Source organism: Balaenoptera acutorostrata, chromosome 6, assembly GCF_949987535.1.
Source record: "Balaenoptera acutorostrata chromosome 6, mBalAcu1.1, whole genome shotgun sequence".
Taxonomy (NCBI): Eukaryota; Metazoa; Chordata; class Mammalia; order Artiodactyla; family Balaenopteridae; genus Balaenoptera; species Balaenoptera acutorostrata.
Window position 1 is genome coordinate 59,099,942 of NC_080069.1, and position 22,504 is coordinate 59,122,445.

At 46.5% G+C, this 22,504-nt stretch overlaps 1 long non-coding RNA gene across 1 annotated transcript; it reads right to left on the reverse strand.

The window, feature by feature from the left end:
- Nucleotides 1–14,433: 14,433 nt before the first annotated feature.
- Nucleotides 14,434–16,801, reverse strand: LOC130708526 (uncharacterized). The gene is made up of 3 exons (XR_009008756.1): nucleotides 16,734–16,801; nucleotides 15,352–15,394; nucleotides 14,434–14,586 (listed from the first exon to the last, which is right to left on the reverse strand). It is a non-coding gene; the product is annotated as an uncharacterized LOC130708526 (long non-coding RNA).
- Nucleotides 16,802–22,504: the final 5,703 nt, after the last annotated feature.

Genomic DNA, 22,504 nt, shown 5'->3' on the forward strand with positions numbered 1-22,504 from the left:
GAACCACACAGATGAGGCCCCGACTTCACTGAGAGCCTTGGTCTTAGCACAGAGGTGGGGCTACGTTCTCCTCTAGCTACATTGGAATTAGTCTTTCCCAGTGTGTGCTCCCAGCTGGCACAACCGGCTTTCATTTCTCCATTTTCTTTTACTTCGATTTCTGGTGTTTTTCTCCAATGCTCATAAGCTTGTGGCAGTATATGATTTGGAAGGAAATAACTTGGAAAAACAGACTAAATGCTTAAAGATGCATAAAGGCTTGCAAAAGAACCCCCATGGTGTTTGACAATTACCAATGCTCCAAGAGAAACAAGGCTAAGAAATATTCACGTTTAACTAAATCCAGCATTCCTCACCAGCAGAAGTCCTCAGCGCAGATAGCACGAGAGCAGGAGGTGCTTGGATCAAATTGCTGTATTGACAAACTCGCCTTCCTCCACGTTGCTACCAGACAAATTATAGTCAAATGACTCTCAGATAAATTTGTTTTGACTCATTCCTCTGAATCTGCAAGCTGAGGTTCTGCTCTTTCGTGAGTCTCTAGCATGGAGCTCAGTGTCAGGTACTAGGTAGCCTATGAATTCTTCTTTGTCTCCTCCTGGGATACCCTCAGCTCCTCAGAGTCTGGGCCACCATCCTATTTGTTTTTGCATTCTTAACCCGAGCACAGGGCTTGGTACACAGTAGACGCTCAGTACATGTTTGATAAATGAACAAAGGAATGAAGAAAGGGATGGAAGGGTGTGAGTGGAGATTTTGGAAGCTTGTTCTCAGCATACAAGCTCTGACAGAGCAGGAGGGGAGAGGCTGGGCTGGGCGGGGGTCGTGACTGCCATCTGAGGGCTGGGGCCCTCCGAGAACTGGGGACCCAGCGTCAGTGTCCCTGCCCTCATGGTGGCACGGGGTCATGTCTGTGTGAGGCCGCTCCCCTCCCCCATGGCATAACAGGAGGCCTGCTCTGATCAGCCTGCTTTGGAAAACTGCTTGCACCTGGCCTGGAAGAACACAATTAAAAGACGCCGTAAAAATTGACAGATCCCAGTGCGGAGGGCCGAAAATACATTACAATTCCAATCGAACTATAAATAAAGCCCCTAAATTAAATAAATCTCGCACAATTATGGATTAAAACATGTTTAGTGTTAATGGCCTTGCACATGGACCCTGACTCCCGAAATTGTTGCTGAGGCTGCATGGCTGGGGGATTGCATCATAATTAACACCAGGCCATCCTGGGAGGGACTGGCCCGAGGTTCAACTGTGGGCCTTCAGGAAGCAGGGAGGGGACCGACCAGGCCCCTTGCTTTCTGATGCTTACCCAGCTCCTTCTTGGTGACACTGACTCTTTCCTTGGAAGACTATGACCTGGAGATGGCCATTGCTGCACAGCGCCTGACCTTGGACACAAAGGTTTATTCTGGGCTGAGCATTCTGGCTCCCCTGTGTGCTGTGTCCCACAGATCCATGTGCACCAAGTAAGTGAGTCAGCACAAAAAAGGGATTGTTGAAGAAATATGTGGATAGTTCAGCTGTTTGCTCCTGCCTATCCTGTTGCTTTGAAGCCCATAAACTGTATGTAATACAATTAACCAGCAATAGTATCGTGCATTAGAATGTCTCATGTTTTCCTCTAACAACCCTCCAACTTCAATTTATAGAACCAAGGAGGTTGGTAACATCATGAAGGAGAATTAAAGGTACAAGAGTTTAGCTACCCCAAACCAAGTCTGAGTCCTAAAATTTAGGAACTCTTACAGGAGAAAACCATGGAGCCTGGAGTTTTCACTCAAGACAGATTCTTACCTGTAACTGAAGTTGAAGAGAAGGAACAAGGTCACCGGCCCTGTGTAGCCGCTCCTGGGAGCCGGGTGATGCCGCGGCCATTGCCGTCAGGCTGCTTGGGGCCCGCTGCCAGCGCTAGCACTGACTGAGCGCACGCTGGGCTCTGTTGCAGGGTCAGGTCTCCAAACCGGGGATAATAATAGTACTTACCTCTTGGCCATGAGGATCTGGCACATAGGAAGCACCTGTGAATGTTTGCTGTTTTTATGATCATCACTGTGGAGTAAGCAAGCCCCGTCCTTACTCACCTGCTCCAAATCTGGAGGGTACGTGCCTCATTCCCCCAGGAGAGGGGCTGCAGGCTTGCCTGACGGGCCTGTGGGAGTGCAGAGGGCACACAATCCCTTAGGTGACTAGCTTTTACGTATATAAAAATCTATAAATAAAGATTTATTTCAAGGACTTGGCTTATGTGATTGTGCAGGCTGATTAGACAAGCCTGAAATCCACAGGGCAGGCTGTCAGGAGGGGCAGCTGCAACGCTCAGGCATGAACTGAAGCTGCAGTCTACAGGTGAAGTTTCTACTTCAGAGAAGCCTCAGTTCTGTTCTTAAAACCTTTCAACTGGTTGAGTCAGGCCCATCTGGATAATCTAGGATAATCCTGCTTAAAGTAAACTGATTGCAGACTTTAATCACATCTACAAAATAACTTCACAGCAACACCCAGATTAGTGTTTGATTGAATAACTGAGGGCCGAGCCTGGCCAAGCTAACGTGTTAAGCTGATCCATCACACCTGGGGTCGTAAGGGTGACCATGCAATGAAAATCCAGGGCTCCTGCCTCCTGCCCTGGCTGATCTCTCTGCCCTGTGCACTCTCTTCCTTGTCGTGCCTTCCAGTTGTCTGAGGCAAAGAAGACTAGCTTGCACTGCTACGAGGCCTTCTCCAAAGGCCTCCTCAGAGGGTGGCCACAGGAAATTTCGAGACAGCATGATCTCCAGAAGGATGGCTTTTCTCTTGTAATGAACTGCAAAGTGTCTGGAAAATAGTGGTTTCATTATGTGAAGGACCATATTCAACCTCCAAAAAGAGGAATGAAGGAAGCCTTTCCTTGTGAACCAGGCCCAGAAGATAGACAGAGGCAGGGCTCATCAGCAGCTTGGATGCACCAGTATGGCTGCTGGGTTGTTCGGGGCTGGCCCCCATCAAGATCATCAGTGCTGGGCCATTTTGATTGATAAATAGTTGGCCTATCAACACTGGGCAGAGGTTGGACTTCCTTAGGCTGGTGTGGTTTAAGGATAGTAGCCATTTAAGATACCCCTGACAGCTTAGACAGTCTCTCAGACACAATCCCTTCTGTCAATTCCATCACGGAGGTGAGGAGATGGTCACACCCTGGGGTGGCAAAGACTGTATCATTAGGTTAATGCTGAAGAAATCCTTCTGGAGGGATGCCTGGCCCCAGGGAATCTCCTCACAGCTGACCAAAGTTACAGAGAGACTGTAAAAGTACATGGAGACTGTTGTTTGCAGAAGTTGGACCTGGAATCAGAAGCATCATAGATGGGGATACACAGACTATGGAATCCAGCAATGGCTAAGCTCTTCTCATGGGTCAAACAAATCTCTCCGATCTCCCTTCTTCCTTATCTACCCTCTGCTTTCTTTTTCCACCACATCTCTCTACCTCCGGCTTGAGAGATTTCTCTGCTTTTATGAGCTCAAGTGATTAGACTGGGCCCACCTGGATAATCCAGGCTACTCTCTCTTTTTTAAGGTCAGCAGATTAGTAAACTTAACCACATCTGTAAAGCCCCATTCACAGCAGTACCTAGGTTAGTGTTTGATTAAATCACCAGGGGACAGGAATCATAGCTGGCTTTGAAGATGGAGGAAGTGGGGCAGGAGCAAGCCTTCTCTAAAAGCTGAGAACCACCTCCGATGAAAGCCAAAGGAAGTGGGGACCTCAGTCCTACAACCTCATGAAATTGAATTCTGCCATGAGCCTGGAAGCAGATTTTAACCCAGAGCTTCTGGTGAAGCATACAGCCCTGCCAACTTCTTGATTTTAGCCCAGTGAAACCCTGTTAGACTTCTGACCTGCAGCATCTCCAGACAATAAATTTATGTTGATTTAAGCCACCAAGTTCATGGTAATTTGTTACAGTAGCAGTAAGAAAACATATATTCTCTCTTCCCACTTTGGGTTAGATCTATGCTGGTGGCCTCACCCCACCACCTCCCTAAAGAACAATCTGTCTGCTTAAGAAAGACACCTTTTGTTTATTATGAAGAACAGACTGGCTCTTCTCTATGTCAGCTTAATCCTTACAGAACATGGAACAGACTCGAATAGTGCCTCACCGTGGCCTCTCAACAAAAGCCTCATTCATGATGAATTCTCTCCCCCAACTAGAAGGCAGAAATGGTTGCATTAAAAATATTGCACCTCTAGCACTATTCACAATAGACAAGACCTGGAAAGAACCTAAATGTCCATCAACAGATGGATGGATAAAGAAGATGTAGTGTATATATATACAATGGAATGTTACTCAGCCATTAAAAAGAATGAAATAATGCCATTTGCAGCAGCATGGATGGACCTAGAGATTATTGTACTAAGTAAGTCGGAAAGAGAAACAAATACCACCTTATGTCCAGCCATCTTCCCTTGAAGAATGAAGGCAAAAAAATCACAGGATGGAGCAGCAGGAAAAATGATACTCCTGTAGTTGTATAATGTGGTGTGGGCGTGTGTGTGTTTGTGTGTGTGTGTGTGTGTGTGTGTGTGTCAGGGGTATTCTCTGAAATCCTGATAGCACCTGTGGCCTGAACCACACAGTAGCTTGAACTGTTATTTCTCTTTCTACAACTTACCTCCACAGCAAAATTGTAATATTGCAGATGGGGACCATATCTTCAAAAAGAAACTTCTGGAAAAATTGTTTTACTTGTTTTTATCGTGGTTGCACAATGCTCCACAGTATGTTTGTTCCATAATACATAGTAGTTAGCTGTTCCTCTACTGAACATTCCAGTTATATTTGTTCCTTGCTATTATATAACATACTACAGTGAGGACACTTGTACATGAAATTTTGCTGTCTTTTCTCTATTTCCCTAGGAAAGACGTCTGGATTAAGACCAAGAGGTGTAAACACTTGAAAAGAGTTATATATTTCCATATTGCTCTCCCCCAAATTAGGAACATTTAACCCTCTCCCCAACCATATGTGGAGAATGCCAGCCTTACATTCTCTAGGGCTATTATTACATTTAACTCGTTGCTGATATAATAGTAGGGAAAACTACAGAAAAGTTATCTCCTTGTGTTGTGTCTTCCTTTTGTAAATTACCAATGAGGTAAATATATATCAAAAATATATTTATTATCTATTTGTATTACCTCTTATGTTTGTCCATTTAAAAAATTGAGTTCATAGTGTTTCTCCTATCATTTTCTGCGAGTTCTTCATATATCAATGGCAATAACCACTATCTGTCTTTGTTGTGAAATATTTTCCCCAGTTTTACTCATGATGATTTTTGATGTATAGTAGATAGTTTTTTTTTTTTAATTTAATTTTTAAAAATTTTATTTTTGGCTACGTTGGGTCTTTGTTGCTGCTTGCAGGCTTTCCCTAGTTGCAGCGAGCGGGGGCTACTCTTCGTTGCAGTGTACGGGCTTCTCATTGTGGTGGCTTCTGTTGTTGCGGAGCATGGGCTCTAGGTGCACAGGCTTCAGTAGTTGCGGTGCGTGGGCTCAGTAGTTGTGGCGCATGGGCTTAATTGCTCCACGGCATGTGGGATCTTCCTGGACCAGGGCTCAAACCCGTGTCCCCTGCATTGGCAGGCGGATTCTTAACCACTGCACCACCAGGGAAGTCCTCAAATTTTTTATTTAATTAAATACATAAAAATCAAATTCCTTTGTTAGTTCTTGCATTGCTTTTACGTTTAAAATATTCTTTTTTCTCCAGAGATTATTCACTATTTGGTCTCTTTCTGGTTTTTTATAGACTGTTTTTATACCTAACTCTAATCCAACTAGAATTTATTTTGCTTCATGACAAACTAACTTGAAAACGTCCTCCCCCAAAGCTTTCTCATTTATGAACTTGATTTATTTTTGCAGTATAGGATTCTTTTTTTTTTTCTGATTATAAAAGTAGTATTTGCTTAGTGGAAAATTCAAATAATTAATAAGCAGAAAAACTAGGAAGGGAAGGTCACCTATAATCACCTCCACATTCCAACAGTGCCTGGTGCTAACAGTTTGGTTGGTTTCCTTCCAGATTTTCTTCTATGTATAAACTTAAAAAAAAAAAATAATGGCACTATACTGTGCACAGGTTCTCACGGTGTCATCGCATAGCTTAACCAGGCACTGATGTCCAAGGCCCTCCAGCCCCAAAGACCCTTCCAAGTTGTTTGCTCCTTCCTTGAATTCACGTGTCTACTCACTCAAGCCAGTTCTTTTGGGAGACTCTGGAGGGTAAATGTTAGAGGTTTGGGGGCAGACAGACCTGCAGTGGCAGCCCGCCTCCCCCTGTTACACCTACACTTCTATGGGCAAGAACTTAACCTTCCTGTTTGGCTTTTCTCCAAAATGAAGGTAAATAATACTTACTCCACACAGTTGTTCTGGGGTTTATTTATTTTTCCTGTAAAGCACCTAACACAGTCCCCGACCTGAATGGGCACTCAGCAAATGATGTTATCACTACTTCCCTCAGCCGCTCCCCCTTTCCAAATGCTGGTCCCTGGGGTTCCTTTGCTTTCCCAGCCACCTTCATCCGGTGATGTCTCCCCACTCTGAGGCTCTTCTTTCTAGGGCATTTATTGCTCCTTATTTCACGTGCTCTCTCCCTTGATGGAGGTTAAGTTCCTTGGGGACATTGTTCCATAAGCCTTTATTTTCCCAAAAGACCGAACAAGGTCTTTTCACAGGTCAGAACATTATTGCTTTTGGCCAAAGCTATCACAGAACTGACAATCATTGGGTTTTCAAAATACAACATAAGATGAATGTCCAACAAAATCAATGTAGATATTTGAGGGAAAGTAACAATATGTTAGTATTTGTTTCATGGGATAAATCATCAGGCAAATGCACTAGATTTTTCAAGAAGCTTTAGCTCAGTTTTGTTCAAGGGATGTGTACACATAGAGAGACTTGACTCATTCCATACAGTTGGCAATTTAATTTTTCCTTATGCTTTCAAGAGCTTAGGCTTGTTGGAATCACATGAGCATTTCCTGTCGTGGTTCTTAAATGGGGTAATGGAGTCATGGGTGATATTCAACATAGTATAGAAGGCACTTTAGCTCAGGGATCTTACCTGTTAAGTAGACTGGGGAATACATGGTTTCCATGTTCTCTGACGGCTGTCGACATGGTTTGGACGCAACTTGCCATCACTTCCCTATCACGTCCAGTCATCCACGTTCACTCAGAATCTGGCTCCAGACTCTACTGTTCTGGGCTCTTTTCTCACCCACCTCCCTGCCCCCATGCATTGCCTGTGCCAGCCTGTCTGGACATCCTGCCATTTCCCTCATACTGTCTCTTCCTGCTGTTCTTTCTGCTCTCACTCTCCACCCTCATTTCCTGACAAACTTTCCTCCTCCTACCCCCATCTAATCACAGTTATCTCATCCTTTGAGGTTTATATTCAATTCCTACCACCTCCAGATAAAATTAACTTCCCTCTGGACTGATCTCACAGCACTATGTCCAGATCCTCACCACCTCCCTGACCAGCCTCCTCAGTCCTGGCTGCTGGATCCTTCGTATCTTTCTGTCCTCCAAACGCTGGAGTACTTCAAAGCAGAGTCCTTGGTCCCTTTGCATCTCTGCTCCCTCTGTGCTCTCTCCCAAAGTGACTTATCCAGGTATATGATATTAAGTATTATCATCAATATGAACATGACTTCCAAGTTTATCTCTTCTGTCTAGAACTCTTGCTGAACTCCAGGCCTGAATACACAGCCACCTCTTCTAATTTTCACTTGGATACAATAGACATCTCAAACTCAACATGCCCCCAAATCATCTCTTGATTTCACCTCCTCAAATCTGCTCCCATCTGAGGAAAAGAAACCAGCATTTATCCATTCGCTCAGGCAAAAAACACTGGCCTCGTCCTTGACTTCTCTCTTTAATATCCCTCATCCATTCCACAAGCAAATCTTTTGGTTCCAGGATCCTCCTACATTTCATCACTCTCTTGATTGCTGAGTCCATCATCTCTTACCCGACTTGTCTCCCAAACTATTCTCAGAAAGCAGCCAGAAGGATCCTGATAAAATGAAAATATGTGATGTCAACTGCCGCCCCTTAAAACTCTCTAATAGTTTCCCATCATACGCAGAGAGAAATCCACAGTCCTTCTTGCCTACAAGACCCTACAGGCTCTGGCCCCTGGCTCCCTCGCCAATGCCATCTCCTGCCAGTCTCTCCTTCCTCACATTGGCCTCCTGGCTCTTTCTTGAACACCCCGAGGACACGCCCCCTCAAGACCTTTGGACTTTGTTTTCTCTGCCTCATTTTACAGTTTTGCTCAAATGCGCCTCCCCAGAGAGGCCTTCACTGACCATCCTCATTCAAAGCGGCAGCTCCCCTTCCATCTCCACCACGCTCTCCATCACCTGCCTTATTTTTCTTCATAGCATTTTCCTGAAACTTTACATTCACCTGTGTAACTGTTCATTGTTTGCTGTCCCCACAAGAGTGTGAGATCCCAGAGGGCAGGGACTTTGTCTCTTTTACTCACTGCTCTGCCGCAGCACCTCAAATAGTACCAGGCACAAAACAGGTCCTCAATATATTTGTTTTATATAAGAATGAATGAAGGAGGCTATATTTCAGTGTGTCCAATATAATAGCCTTTTCACACTTGCCTGTGTCTTCCCTTTATCCCACCAGCAATTTGGGGAAGTGACCATTTCTCAGTCCTTTGAATGGCCTGCACTATTCCCTAGCCCTTGATCTACGCTTGTGGACTTGAGGCCAAAAGGCTTATGCGAGCTCATGAGAGGTGAGATTAACTAGGTGACTGCTCTCCCAGGACTACTCCAATTCTTCCCCTGGCTTTGAACACTGGGGCTGTCCCTTTAAGAGGAAGACGACAAATCTGTGGAGAAACCTGCCTCCGGTGGGTTGTCTCAAAAATGACTGAGCCCAGCAAAGCCATGTGCTGACGCTTTCACCTCGTGTGACAGAATGGGGCTTCCCTCTGATGAGCAGACAAATGGGCAAAGATTAGCATCTGAGGTCACAGACGTGATAGATCTGCGGCATCTTCCTCTCTGCTCCAGCTGTGGGTGACTCTGGGTGAAAGCAGAGGAGGAGAGGCGTCAGTCTCGCCACTCTGGGGTGACGGTGGCAGTGCCTGAGTGCTAAGTAGCCCCTCGAAGGAGAAGTGACCACCCATCATTCAGCGGGAGCCACCCCGGGGATGGAATAGCCGTAGCAGCTGCGGGATCGGCTGGCTTGTGGGGAGCACTGTCCCAGGAAAGCTCCCCTGGCCACGTGCCTCCCTCCCTATCAGCAGAGGGAACAAGGTCCCCCATTTATTTTGCAGTTAACCCCAGTTACCATTTCACTTTTCTCCACCGACCTTGCTCCACCGACTAAACACAAAGCTATAAATCTTAGTCAGGACATCTGGGCATGGGGCACCTAAGCAACCCTGACGCTGATTCCTTAAGAAAACTCATTTCTTGTAATGCGAGGCCTGCTGAGGATGGCCACGTCAACTGATTAGACTTTTTCCTTGGCCGTATTGATTCCGCTCTACCCCGATGCGGCCCGTAATGCCGGCTAATGTTATTGACGAGCCATCAGTCTTGTGGAGGCGTGTGGGGTTGCAGCTCTTTTTGAACCACAAAAACCTACTGGTGGACAGTGATGGAGAGAACGAGGAGACCGTGAGTGGGGCTCGTGGGCCAGCTCTGTGCAGGCCGGGATACATTAATGAAAGACGGACGTTCCGCGGCCAGAGACAGATGCAGCTCTCCAGAAGCCATTTATTTATGAAATAATTATGAACGCACAGTTGAATCATGGATTTTCATTACTGTGTATGCCCAACACTCTTTCTTGATTCATATTTTGTTGGAAATGAAGTGCTCTGGTTGCGGGTGGAGGTGGGAGGGCAGGGGGACAGCTTCAGGCAGGAACCCTGAGATACTTCCTCTCTCTCTCTTCCCTCTAACCCACGGGCTGTCCTTCGCTCCTAGTGCCATGTGTCCAAGCCGGGCCCAGCACTGTCTCCAGAGGGAGTTCCATTCTGATCTGTTCTCAGAAGGGCCCAAGTTTTCAGCCTCCTATGTCTGCAAATCAATTACTCTTTCAAAGGAGCTCAGCCCTCAAGGGCCAGCAAAGTTGGGGCCTACTGACTCTGGTGTGCTGGTTTGGGAAGGAGACCTTTGATGGGGTGTTAAAACAGGTAAGAGGAAACGGAGTACAAAGACTCCCCACTTTTCAAGATCCTTACACATCAGATCCTAATTCTTATCTGAAGGAAATTTCCTACCCTTCCTATAGGCTTCTGTAACAAAATACCACAGACTGGGTGGCTTAAACAACAGACATCTCTCACAGTTCTGGGAAGTCCAAGATCAAGGTGCCAGCAGGTTCAGTGTTTGGTGATGGCTCTTTTCCCAGTTTGCAGACAGCAGCCTTCTTACTGCGGTCTCATGTGGCACAGGGAGAGTAAGCTCTGGTCTCTTCCTCTCCTTATAAGGGCACTCATCCTGTCATGGGGGGGGTTCCACCTTAAAAAAAAAAAAGAAGAAGGAAAAAAGCCTCCCCGCCAGCCCACCCCTGGCTCCTTCAAAGTGAGGAGACTACCTTTCCTCTTCAGCTCATCACCTTCCCCCACCCCTCAGAGTTGCTCTGGCCAGAAGGGAAACCTCAGTGACTATTTAGTGCTGTCTCCTGCTGCGTTTATCTATAGTAATGAATCCAATACAAATCCCAGTACATCGATGGTGAAAAATATAAATTACAGGGCCGATATCAGGCTTTTGCTCTTTGTGTTGGTACTAGCGGGGCAGAGTCATGAATTGGATCAGTCCTATGAAAGCTTTAGTGCAGAACTTCCAGAGTCTTAGGCTGAGTGAAGTCAGTTGTGGGATTATTTCTAACAGGGCTGCTGGGGAAGCAAATGATCAAACCTGGTGTTCCAGCAGTTTCGCTGTGTGAGGCTTCAGCACCCCCTCCCTTTGGTCTTCCCAGCACCTCTTTCATCCCTGCCTCACACTGCTTTTCAAGTGTTTGTCTTCCCACTACCCTGTAAACCCCTCGGGAGCCAGGAATGCATCACGGCAACTTTGAATCTTAGTACATGATAGGCACTTCATCAATGTTTGCAAGAGGAAACATTACTAAGTTTAGGTCTTTCCCAGAGACTATAACCTGCAACTACTGGCTGCCCATCTCTTCTTAAAAACCTGGTTGGTCTAAATGATCCTTATGTGGAAAATATGTGTTCACTGGTGATTTTTAAAATTTTAATAAAGCAGTAGAACTCTTTGCTCCCCAACAAGACCTAACCTGAACCCCCAAAGTATAAAACAAATCAAACTGGAGCTAGTTTGGAGGAGAAGAAATGGAATGGTAGCCAGAAGAGGCAGTCAGGGATGAAGCAAACTTTTTCCTATGGTTCTAGTCACCTGTGCATGTCTGAAGGCAGAATCTCCAGGGGCAGTGGATGTGGAGGGACTAAAGATGCATGGAGGGCGTCACCCCATCCCTGAGCCTCCTCATTCCTGTCACACGCGCACACGCACACTCACTCACACACACAGTCGCATTGAGGAAGGATTAAAAACAGCAAAATTTGATTTTGACACATCAGAGGGTGATCTTTGCCCGATGGCCCTTTCTTTCCCTAGGCAGTGGGAGTGTCACAGATGTCACTGCTCTGTATCCCCTCCAAGCTGGTCTCCTATATTGACTTGAACCTTTCAGAGCAGCTGCTCCTCTGTGCTAGTGGCTTCGTGAATAGTTATCAGTTATCATCTGGGTGACCTTAGGAAATTTACTTACCCTTCTGTTTCTCATTTCCTTCCAGTATAGAACGGGGATCATAATACTACTTGTTTCAGGGGTTTGTTGAGAGGATTAAATGACTCAATGGATGTAGATGCTTGGAATTGTGCCTGGCACAAAGTAAGCACTGAAATCCTGTTCAATGTTATTTCATCCCTACAGCAGCCCTGCAAGGTAGATGTTTTTTTAGATGAGGAAACTGAGACTTGAGGACAAACAGTTTACCCAGAGTCCCTCAGCTACCAAGTATCAGAGCAGAGATCGCTTCCAGCCACACTGCCTCTGGTCTGCTGATACTTCTGAGTCTTCGGAATGATCTTAAGTGAATGGTACCTGCTGGGCTCTTTGCCTGGAGTCTGCGGTCTCTGAGAGGGAAGTCATTGACACCTGTGTTTTCACACTCTGAACGTTTGATCCCTTCAGACTGAGTCTCACTGTTCACCACTGTGAGGTCAAGTGCAAGGCTGGCATCAGGCTTTCAGGGCAGCCTACAGGTCATAACCTTCATCACTGAGGTTGGGTGGGCCGTACAGAGCTTGCTGGCCTTGGGGGACATGCCCCGTCCTTACGGGAAGGGATTTCGGAAATAGATATAGTCAACATGTACCATTAATAGGAACTGCAGAGGCTGCCATATTCTTCAAGATCATGACCTCCCCAAGGGTGAGGAGTATGACTGCTTAATCACCTCCTGTGGACTCATGGGCACATTTGTCTTTAATCGGTCTTTTTCTTTAAGCTAATGGTAGCAAAACTAAGATCTTTCCAACTTGGATTTTTTTTTTTTCTTTTGAAAGTAATTTTTTCCTACTGCCTACACACACACAAAGAGGAATATTTAGGAAATTGTTAAGATATTGTTATTTTGCATTGAGGACTTTGGGATAACTGGGGGAATAATCTGAGCATAAATGTTTAAATGTTGGTGTGCTGGCCCTGGAGATTGTTACCCTTCTTAACACACACTTCTCCATTCAGTACTGGCAAAATCGATGTAGCCCCTGCCTTTAGATAGTTCCCGTAACCAGATAAAGGACCACAGTCTACACCAGAAGACGTTTACAGTGAGTGGCAAGATAGTGCTAAGAGAAATCTGGGAACATAAGGACTAAGCAAAGGTCATCGGTGGTGGTCAGAGTGAGTCTAGAAGTTGACTGGAGTTGTAGAACCATTGCTGCCAGGGAAAAAGAGGGTACAGACCAGTCACAATCATTGCCTTGGAAACAACTACTGTAAAAGACATCTCTTGGGCCACAGCTAATGACAATTCATTCATGTGGGCATTTTCAAAGTATTCATGGAGTGTCTTTTATGGCCATGGCCTCAGACTGGGATTGGTGAACGAAGATGATTCCATCCCTGTCCTCCAGTCTTGGGGAAATGAGACCTGAATGCCTGAAATCACTCAATAACCCCGAAGACAGAGTTTATGTCTGACTGGGGCTGGGGGCAGTCTGGGAAGGGAGAGGTCAGTTTGTGATGATCCAGGGATGAATGTGGAGGCCCTGATAGCAGTGATGGCAGGGGAAATGCAAAGAAACCCTTAGGGGATGAACCCCTACATCTGAGGGAAATCAGAGAGAGGGCTCAGGTCACCGGTGAATCCAGATTGCGAGCTGAATTCCTCAAACACCATCGTACCACTGGGAGAAATACAGATGGTGAGTGGGAAAGTGGATCGGGCTGGGGCCAAATCATGGCATTTGAGACTTCTTGGTTGGATGTGGTCGCAAGATGACAAGTGGAGATATCCTGCAGGCAGCTCTAGATCAGAGAGTTGCTGACACGGGATCACTGAAGGAAACAGTCCCGTGCCTTAGAATAAGCACAGCAAGAGCAGAGATGAAGAGCCTTCAGAGAGGTAGGAGAACCGGGGAAGTGAGGCACCAGGGAACCAAAGAACAGGTTTTGAAGGGAGAGTGTGTTCAATGCAGACACATAATTCTGAGAGGTCTGAAGGATGAAGGATCAGTAAATAGCCATTTGGTTTGGAGGTCAGGGTTTTTCTGAGGACCTTTGAGAGAGCATTTTCAGTAGCACCAGGAGGTGGCAACCAGCTAGAGAGAAGGGCTTAGGGAGGGAATGGGAGAGGAGGAGGTTATCTCTGCAGACATAACCACTTCTAGATCCAAAGGTTTGAAATGGAAAAGGAATTATGAACTACGATGCAGGCTAAACAGGTCAGTGGGGTCAAGGTTAAGCCTCTTCAAGTCGGCTGAGTGCTGTGTATTCACGTCAGATGGATGTGACCCGAGGAACACGAGAAAGGGAAGACCAAGAGTGGGCAAAGGTGAGCCAGGGAGAAAATGCATTCAAGAGTTAGGGTGGATGACCTGAGGGATGACCTCAGCAAGGACAAGAAGACATCTAGATTATAGGGACGAGCGTGAGGATGACTGATGGAGGAGAGGTAGGAGGCAGGAGCATGGAATTTCTTGTGCCAAGTGGCTTTCTCAAAAGTAGGAGATCAAAGAGCTGCTGGCAGGAAATTCAAAAGGTGAGGGGTGACCACTGGGGGTGCAAGACAGGGTGCTTCCAGGGTCCCCCCCAAAATATTGGTCAGAGCGACCACTCACCTCCTTTCTCGTCTGCCCAGGAAGTCTGAGTACCTTCCTGAAGCATCTATGGGCCCACTTGGCAGGAGAGGTTGGAAGCAGCTGAAGTAGCTTCTCTCAACTTGACTGAGAGGATCAAAGCAGAAGTTGGCGAGGGTGTCCCGGGAGGAGAGGGGGTGTCTGCAAAAATGGAGACATTTTCAGAGTGGGAGGCTCTATGCACCACCACAGACTCAGTCTAGGCAAAGAGCCGAACAGCATCATAGGAGGAGAGGCCCAAGAGGTGGGGAGTGAGACGGTTCAGAGAACTGTGAGCTTCTTCACATCAGTGAGCTTAAGCTTCGGTCTAGCAAAGCCCTGTGTCTAGTAACCCATGGGTCCCTGGGACCAACCCCAGGAGCCTGTGGTGGAGACAAGGTAGTTGATCCTAATGGGAGCCAGATGCTTAGTAATAATAATAATAGCTAAGACTTTTGGAGTACACTGCTTTAAGTCCTTTACATATACCTCATTGAACTTACTAACGACCCAGTGAGGTAAGTCCCATTCCTCTCCTGTCCTTCAGATGAGTAAATGGGGGCACCACGACATTAAATGACTTGATCAAGGATCCATAACCCATCCATGAATCTAGGGTGTGGACCCAGCAGTCTGATGTCTCTCGGGTGGCAATGTCAACATCGTGATCTCAAAGCTCGTGCTGAATGTCTATGCTGGGCAGGGTGCTATGCTAAGTGGTGAAAACCAAAAGAGGTGGGTGAGTTGGGCTGAGCCTCAGTGGTTAGCAGGTTATAGCAGGGCACTACCATCACTATGAAATAGTAACTAATGTCTTTCCCAGGATTTCCTGTTTTCTTTTATGCCATGCACCCCCCGCCCCACACTGATTACTTGAATAAAAGAATACACAAATGAAGAGATGGATTTAAATAAGTGGATAATTACCTTTCATTCCTGGCCTATTAAATGTGTTGGATTCATCAGTTTTCTGAAACAAAACAGAGCAGTAAAGTTACTACCAGTAAAACCGGATTGAATTGTGTTCCTCCTAGCTTGTCTTCCTCCGTGAGCAGCCAACTTCCATCACTGTCTCTGGACTCAAGGGCCAATGCAGTTCAATGCCTGCGGTCGGTGGTCCAGGCAGGAAGGACTCAGCAGTGCCTCAGCTCAGTCGGACCCGGCTTCAGGTCTGATAATAAGTCCTCTGGATTGTTCTGACACAGGTCTTCTGTCCCACTGTGTTCTTCACTGTATCTGCCTCCATGCCCTAGTTCTGGCCTTCATCATCTCTGATTTGTGCTATCGTAGCAGTCTTTGAACAGACAGACAAGGGGGCTTTCGAGTTAGATGCATCTAAATTTGATCTTGGCTCTACTACTTATTTGCAGTTCAACCCTGGGGCAAATGTCTGGATTTCTTTGACTTCAGTTTCCTTATCTGCACAATCTGCAGAACAATACTTGGCCTCAAAGGTGTGTGAGGATGAAATGAGAGTGATCACATTAAGTGTCTAGGACAGGGTCACCTTAGATGCTATTATAATTCAGGGATATTACTGTTAGATCTCACCTCCAAATCAGCCTAATATATCAGTGCCAGATTAATTTTCCCCAAATACAATTTTGATCATGTCACTTCCTATCCTTCTGCAAATGCCGCAGTTGCCAATAGAGAAAAATCTGTTTGTAAGGGGAGTTACTTACCTCATTTTTCCTATCTCGATGCCAGAATCTTGACTACAAGAGGCGAGTGGCTCCTACTTAGCCCACTCTCATTATAAAAATACCTGGAGAAGTTCTTGAATTTATAGAGACAATTACTAGGGTTTGTTAATCATGGTTGAACCCACCCAAAGGGATGAGACCAATATAAGTTTCAGTGTATGGTTAGGTTATGCATTCTTACATGATGGGATAATAATTTTTGGAAATGTCAACAGAATTTTCTCTCCATTATAATTTCTCTGGCTCTTTGCCCCCTTCAATTAGGCTAGTCTCTCTGTATTCATTCCCTCAGGAAAGAATGTGATAGGGGAAGGAAGAGAAACGCGGAACCTCTTCTTGGCTTTGAGTTCCAAATGCTGAGGCCCTGTGGGGAAAGAAAGAACTAGTTGACAAAAGATAGAGGAGAAATTCAGGATTAAGAGCAAGATTTTCCTGCCTGTACCCTATTAGAAAAGTCCCTGGGATTAGGGAAACAGAGGAAAGGGTAAGTGATGGAGGAGATCTGCAAGCGGAGGGGGGAGGTGTACCTCAGCTACCCTCACTCTCCATCCATGCAGTCAGCCTACCCGCTGGTCCTCATCGGCCCACCCAGGGCCCTGTTACCTCTTCTTCCTGCCATCTACCTAGGAATTCCCTTCCAGCATGTCCGTGACCAGACCACAGGGAGGACGTTCTCTGTACTCTGAGACTTTGCTCCAACCCACTTGAATAATTCTGTGTGAACTGTCCTTAAGCTGTCCTCTAGGCTAACAGGGGTCCAGACAGATCCTGTTACAATTGTGTATTACTAACCAAATCACACACAGCTGGGCTCTGACTCATTAACTAAAGATGTCTCTATTCCAGTCAGACATGAATGTATTCTCCTCCAAAGAGTGAAGCTATTATAGAGAGAAGACAGGGAGGGAGTGGGGTTATTTTTGATATGGGGACCCTGCTTGGTGTATCTTGAAAGTGATGCCACAGAGGTGTTAATACAGAAGGTAAACTTCTGATATGATAGAAAGAGGTTCTTGCCCCTTCCTTTCTGGCTTGGGGCCTTCTCTCTAGTGCCAATCTCTGGGTTGGAACTTCCACAGGGAGGGTGGGTGCTAGGAACAGAACCAGATCCAGTTACCTGGGAGAGGCTGTCGGTGGGTTCAGACAGCCTGTGAGGCCTTCTGTGGTAGACTGTTCCAGCAGTGGCCCCCCATGAACCATGCCTCCCTGTGGGGTCCCCTCTCCTATGCACTCTGGGCTGGGCCTTGTGACTTGCTTGGCCAATGAGACATCAGCAAGCAGGATGCAAGCAGAGAGCCTTGCACAATGGGGCTCATCCTCTTGGGACCTCCCTCTTGGAAACCAGCTACTATTTGGTAAGGAAGACAAGGTAGACTACCAGAGGAAGAGAGAAAACTAAGGTACGGTAGCTCTCAGCCAGCACCAGTTACTAGACATGTGGGTAACACCTTCATGGACATTTCCCCAGCTGAATCCAGCAGCCTAAGGGATCCCAGCAGATACACATGCAACAGAGTTGAGCCATCCCCCCTGAGCCCTCTCCAAGTTACAGAATATGAGCAAATAATGGCTGTTGTCATCTCAAGCCTCTAAGTTTGGGGTAGTGATTTGTGCAGCAAAAGGTAATAGACATTCTTTCTAGAGGATGCTTTCCCTTCGAACTGCAGGGACTTTCCACAAGACAGGGACCTTGTTCATTTTGATCACTATATCCTGAGCCCCTAACAGACCATAACAGATGTCCAGTAAATATCTGTGGAGTTCGTGACACGAAATCAAGCACACAGCATCTACACTGCATTAAGATGCTCTTTTTCCTGGCTAGTTCTCTCCCTTTTAAACAATGAGCCTTGAAGCTTCCATTTATTGTAAATGAATGGCTGGCAAATTTCTAAATATATATGTAACAGTTTGTTAAGTGGGACTTTGACTATTGTCTGTGGAATTTTGGTTCACTGAAAGCTGCGACCAATGAGTGACAAGTACCCTTGCATTCCAGAGACTGGTGCTACACACATTTGCTACACATGCTGGGATGACTAAAGTCTTTTCTGACACCTTGTTCCATTCTTTACTTCCAGCCTACATAAGAGAAACATGGAGAGTCACTAGACAATTGTGATTAGGGGCCAGAAGCTGGAGCCAGACAGCCTGGGTTCAAATCCCCGCTGGGCCACGTACCAGCTGTGAGACTCCGGCCAAGTTACTTAACCTCTCTGTACTTCCATTTGCTCATCTGTAAAATGGGGGTGATGATAGCATCTACCTCATAGGGGTGCTGTGAGGATTAAATGAGTGCCTGTACAGAGACTGGGCAGTGCTATACGTAGAACCTGGAGAACAGTGCCCAGCTTGTAGCAAGGGCCTGTATCAACTATCATGAGTATCATCACAGCGAAGGAAAATCTCTTGGAGGAAAACTGGCTGCATTTCCTGGTGGGTGAACCCCAAGTTTGTTGTTTGCCAGAGGGGAACTGACATCTCACGCGTCGCCCTGCCCCACCCACCAGCTGAATGACTGTTGAACTGAAGAAATATCTTGACCTTTCCTGAGCTGTGGGAGTGGACACGGTGCGAGAAATTTTTAGAAAACATAACCTGCCCCCTTGGCAATCGGAGGCACCAAGACTGGTAAAGTCCGAAGGGGAAAGGCTGGCAGAGTGAGGAGAAAGGGCTGAGGCAGATGTGGTGCACAGCTCCAGGCTCTGAGGGGTGAGCATGCAAAGTTTCCCACCAGCTAAGTGGACACTGCGGACAGCCTTATGAGTAGAGCCCCCTTGACTGTGCTATGCCCAAGAGGACAGCCTTTTCAGTGCCATGCGAGCCCCACAGGGAGAGGTGAGGAGGAGGTGGCCCCTGGGAGCCTGTGGGCCATGCTGGGTCAGAGGTCCCAGCGGGGGTGGGAGGTATGGAGGAAGGCACTGGAGTGCTCATGGGGGACAGGGTCAGGGTTTGGACACCTGCCATGCAGATCTCAGCAGCACCGGCGAATTCGTTAAACCATTTTGGCTCTTTACCTTCCTCTGCCCCTTCCTGTTCCAGCCCTGGAGGGGTCAGAGCAATTGGGGGAGGGGCTCTGAGAGTGAAGAAATGCCACCTCTTTTGCAACTTCAGGTTACCGAGCCTGGCTGAGGCCTGAGCTGGGGAAGGAGAGGAACTTTGAATTGCATGAGACATTGAAGTTTTTAAAAATTAAAAAAAAAAAAAGGTTTTGTTATTGTATGGCAAGACTATTTATTCTACTAATTGTGAGTTTCTTAAAGCCAAGAATAAATTTTTATTCCTTGTTATCTGCCGTAGAACCTGTGCCACGTGGCACAATGCCTTGCACATAACATACAATCGAGTATTTAAATGGAAAAAAATGACATTACAGGGACTTTTCAAAATATATAAATTCCTGAAGTTTTAATATTAAAGTTGGCTGTACTTTATCAATTTCTGAGAATGAGACTTTTCTAATGCCTAAAGGGGACTGGCAATGTTCTGGGCTCCCTGAGGTACCATCCTGGGAAGAGGGGTGCAAAATGAGTAGGCAGAAAGGAGATGGTTGAAAAAAATAAGGCTGTCACTGCAATATATTCAGTTATATTGACATCATCTCATTTTATCCTCACAACAGCTCTGAGAGGTAAATCGCTCTAGTCCCACTTTACAGAGGCTTAGCAATGTTGACTAAGTTGCCCACGGTGCCGTATAAGGAGGTGGGAGACCTGGAGTTCAGGCCCTGACTTCTCGGACCGCAAGGTAGAAGCTCTTAGACACTCCTTGAGGCAGACATTGCCTCTCAATGCTTGCATCCCCAGTGCTTGGTGCTGGCCCCAGCATCCAGGCAATGTCCTCTACTGACTTGTGAATGAATACATTCTCTCCATCAGCAGCCTAGCTCTGCCCTCACCCAGCCAAAGTCCCCTATGGGTAGGCAAAACAGGATTCTCTGGGGCAAACAAACTGGGCTCATTGCTCTGGCAGACTAGGGGAGAGCTGTTATATTTCGCCGTGGCTGGTCTTGGGTTCTTCTGATGCACCTCCCACCCCACCAAACAGAAGAACGTCTCCTGGAGGAGAGATGGTAGCAGACATTGTGCCAGACTCAGGGCTCAGGCTGCAGGAAGGAAACCCGGCCTCAGCCATCTTTCCAGAAGGTTTCACCAGAATGGAATTATCTGGTATCAGGAAATGTCCCCAACGGCTGAAAAGACTTGGATAAACTGGCAAATATGCCTGTGTCTCTCTCCCTTTTCCCTCCATCCAATGACTGGGAGAGACGGATGATGGACAAGGGTTCCAGGCTGGTGCTTTGGGGGCTGATGATGTGGTATTTTTAATCTACATCTTGCACAGGCAGCTGACTGCACCGGTGGAAGGAAGGCAGGTCCAGGGTGAATAACCCTGAACAGAGACGGGCCAGGCTTCCCAGCACGCTTGGCTTGGGTGTGTTCTGTACTTACATCTGACCGTGGGCGTGTCTGATGTTCTGGGAATTCATATCATTGCAAATGAAAGCTCAAAGCCACACACTGAGAAGATTGTCTCAGGAGGTTTGGAAAAACTGTTCAATTTCCCCCGAGCTGCCCGTAGAGCAACTCCTCCCTAATTTCATTTGCTGTTCACAAAGGATTTTCACAGATATCCTTTCATTAGATCCTCATAACAACCCCCCAAACTGGATGGGAAAATATTACTGTTCTTATTTTGCAGAGTTCCCAGAGCCTCACTAAGACTGAAACACTTGCCTGGGGTCAAACAGCCATGGGTGATGATGGCACTTCACCTAATTCTGGCTCTGTTCGCCTCTCCACTCCCTTCCCCAGGCCAGCCCTGGCCACTCCTGGTTCCCAAGCTCCGGCCTGGGCCAGGACCTGGGGCCTCATTTGCTCAGAAAGAGAGGTCAGGTACCTGTGAAAGTTGTATGTGGGGTTTGCTCCCACGATGTCATTATTTCAAGCTCCCTTTCTGGTAGAACTTAGACTTTTCCAGCATCTCTGACCCAGCAATTCCACTTCTTGAAATTCATGTTTAGATAGTATTCAGATCTGGTCACAAAGATAGACGTCTAAAGTGTTCATCATCACGGTGTCATTCATAAAATGGACGCACTGCAAATAGCCTGAATATCCAAGGAGTCCAGTTAAATAAATTTAGATATATTGAATCAAGGGAATATTATTCAGTTCTTAACAAGCCACACAGTATTGATAGAAGGACATTGAATGACATGGTAAGTTGTTCATGGTCCTTTGTTAAATAAAAAAAACAGGTTACGATGTTTCAGGATGGTCCCATTTTTGCTTTAACAAATATTTATATCACTGCAAATTAACAAATACCCAGAAAGCTATACACCAAAACGATAATGGTGGCTATTTCTGGTTGGCAAGATCATAGATGATTTTTATTTCTTTTCGTTGATTATCTATGTTTTTAAAGTTTTAAAGTACTCTACATTCAACATGAATTCATGTTCTAGTGAATAGCCATCTGGGATTTCCCCCTGAAGCTTTCAGGGATTACCCTCAAAACTTTCAGGTCCCACGTGTTAGTGCATGGCCCCCCAAAACTTCCCATTTCCCCCTCCTATTTCCCGACATCTCGGAGCTTACCTGAGTTTCCTCAGTCTCCTGGTTGCTCCGCCAGTTGTTGGGCTGCACCCCTGTACTTGCCCAGCCTCAAGACCAGAGAAAGGGCCCGGAGTCAGCAACAGGGCCATCAGTGGTTTAACGGGTGGATGAGCTTACACGTCTGAAGCGAGGTCCTGGAGCGACACCCCCCCAGTGTGTGGCCAGCAGGACAGGGTGGCGGTCTTTGCTCCTGGTGGGGAGGGGAGGTTATAGGGGGACCTGACATCAGGTTGGCTTATCAGTTACTAGGAAGACCAGCAGAGGGGCCCGCCCCTCACCACCCGTTTGATAAGCTAACAGGTGAAGATATTCTGATCTAAAGGTTAGTACAATTATTAGCTGAGGCCGGGGCAAGTATGTAGGAAGGTCTGTCCTGTGAGTATAGGGTGTAAGTGAAGCAGGTGTTGGTGGAGCGGGGGATGTACAGAGAGCAAGAGAACAGTTATCTTGGGGGACCTGACCACACACACGCTTTATCTAACTTAATCTTCAACGCCATTCTGCAAAGGAAGCATTCCGATTTCTGTAGACCGAGGTTTAGAGAGGTTAAATAACTTGGTTAAGGGTGTGCAGCTAATTAGTTGTGGAGTTGGGGATTAGACACAGGTCTGCCTGAGTACTCTGCCCCTGTTTCAAGCCCTGATTACCTTTTACCACGGCTGACCATGAATGCCTTCATTTTCCAAGGACTCATCCCGGGGGCTTGAATGGCTTGCAATGCCTGCCCTGGTTGGAATTTAAGCCTGGTGTCGA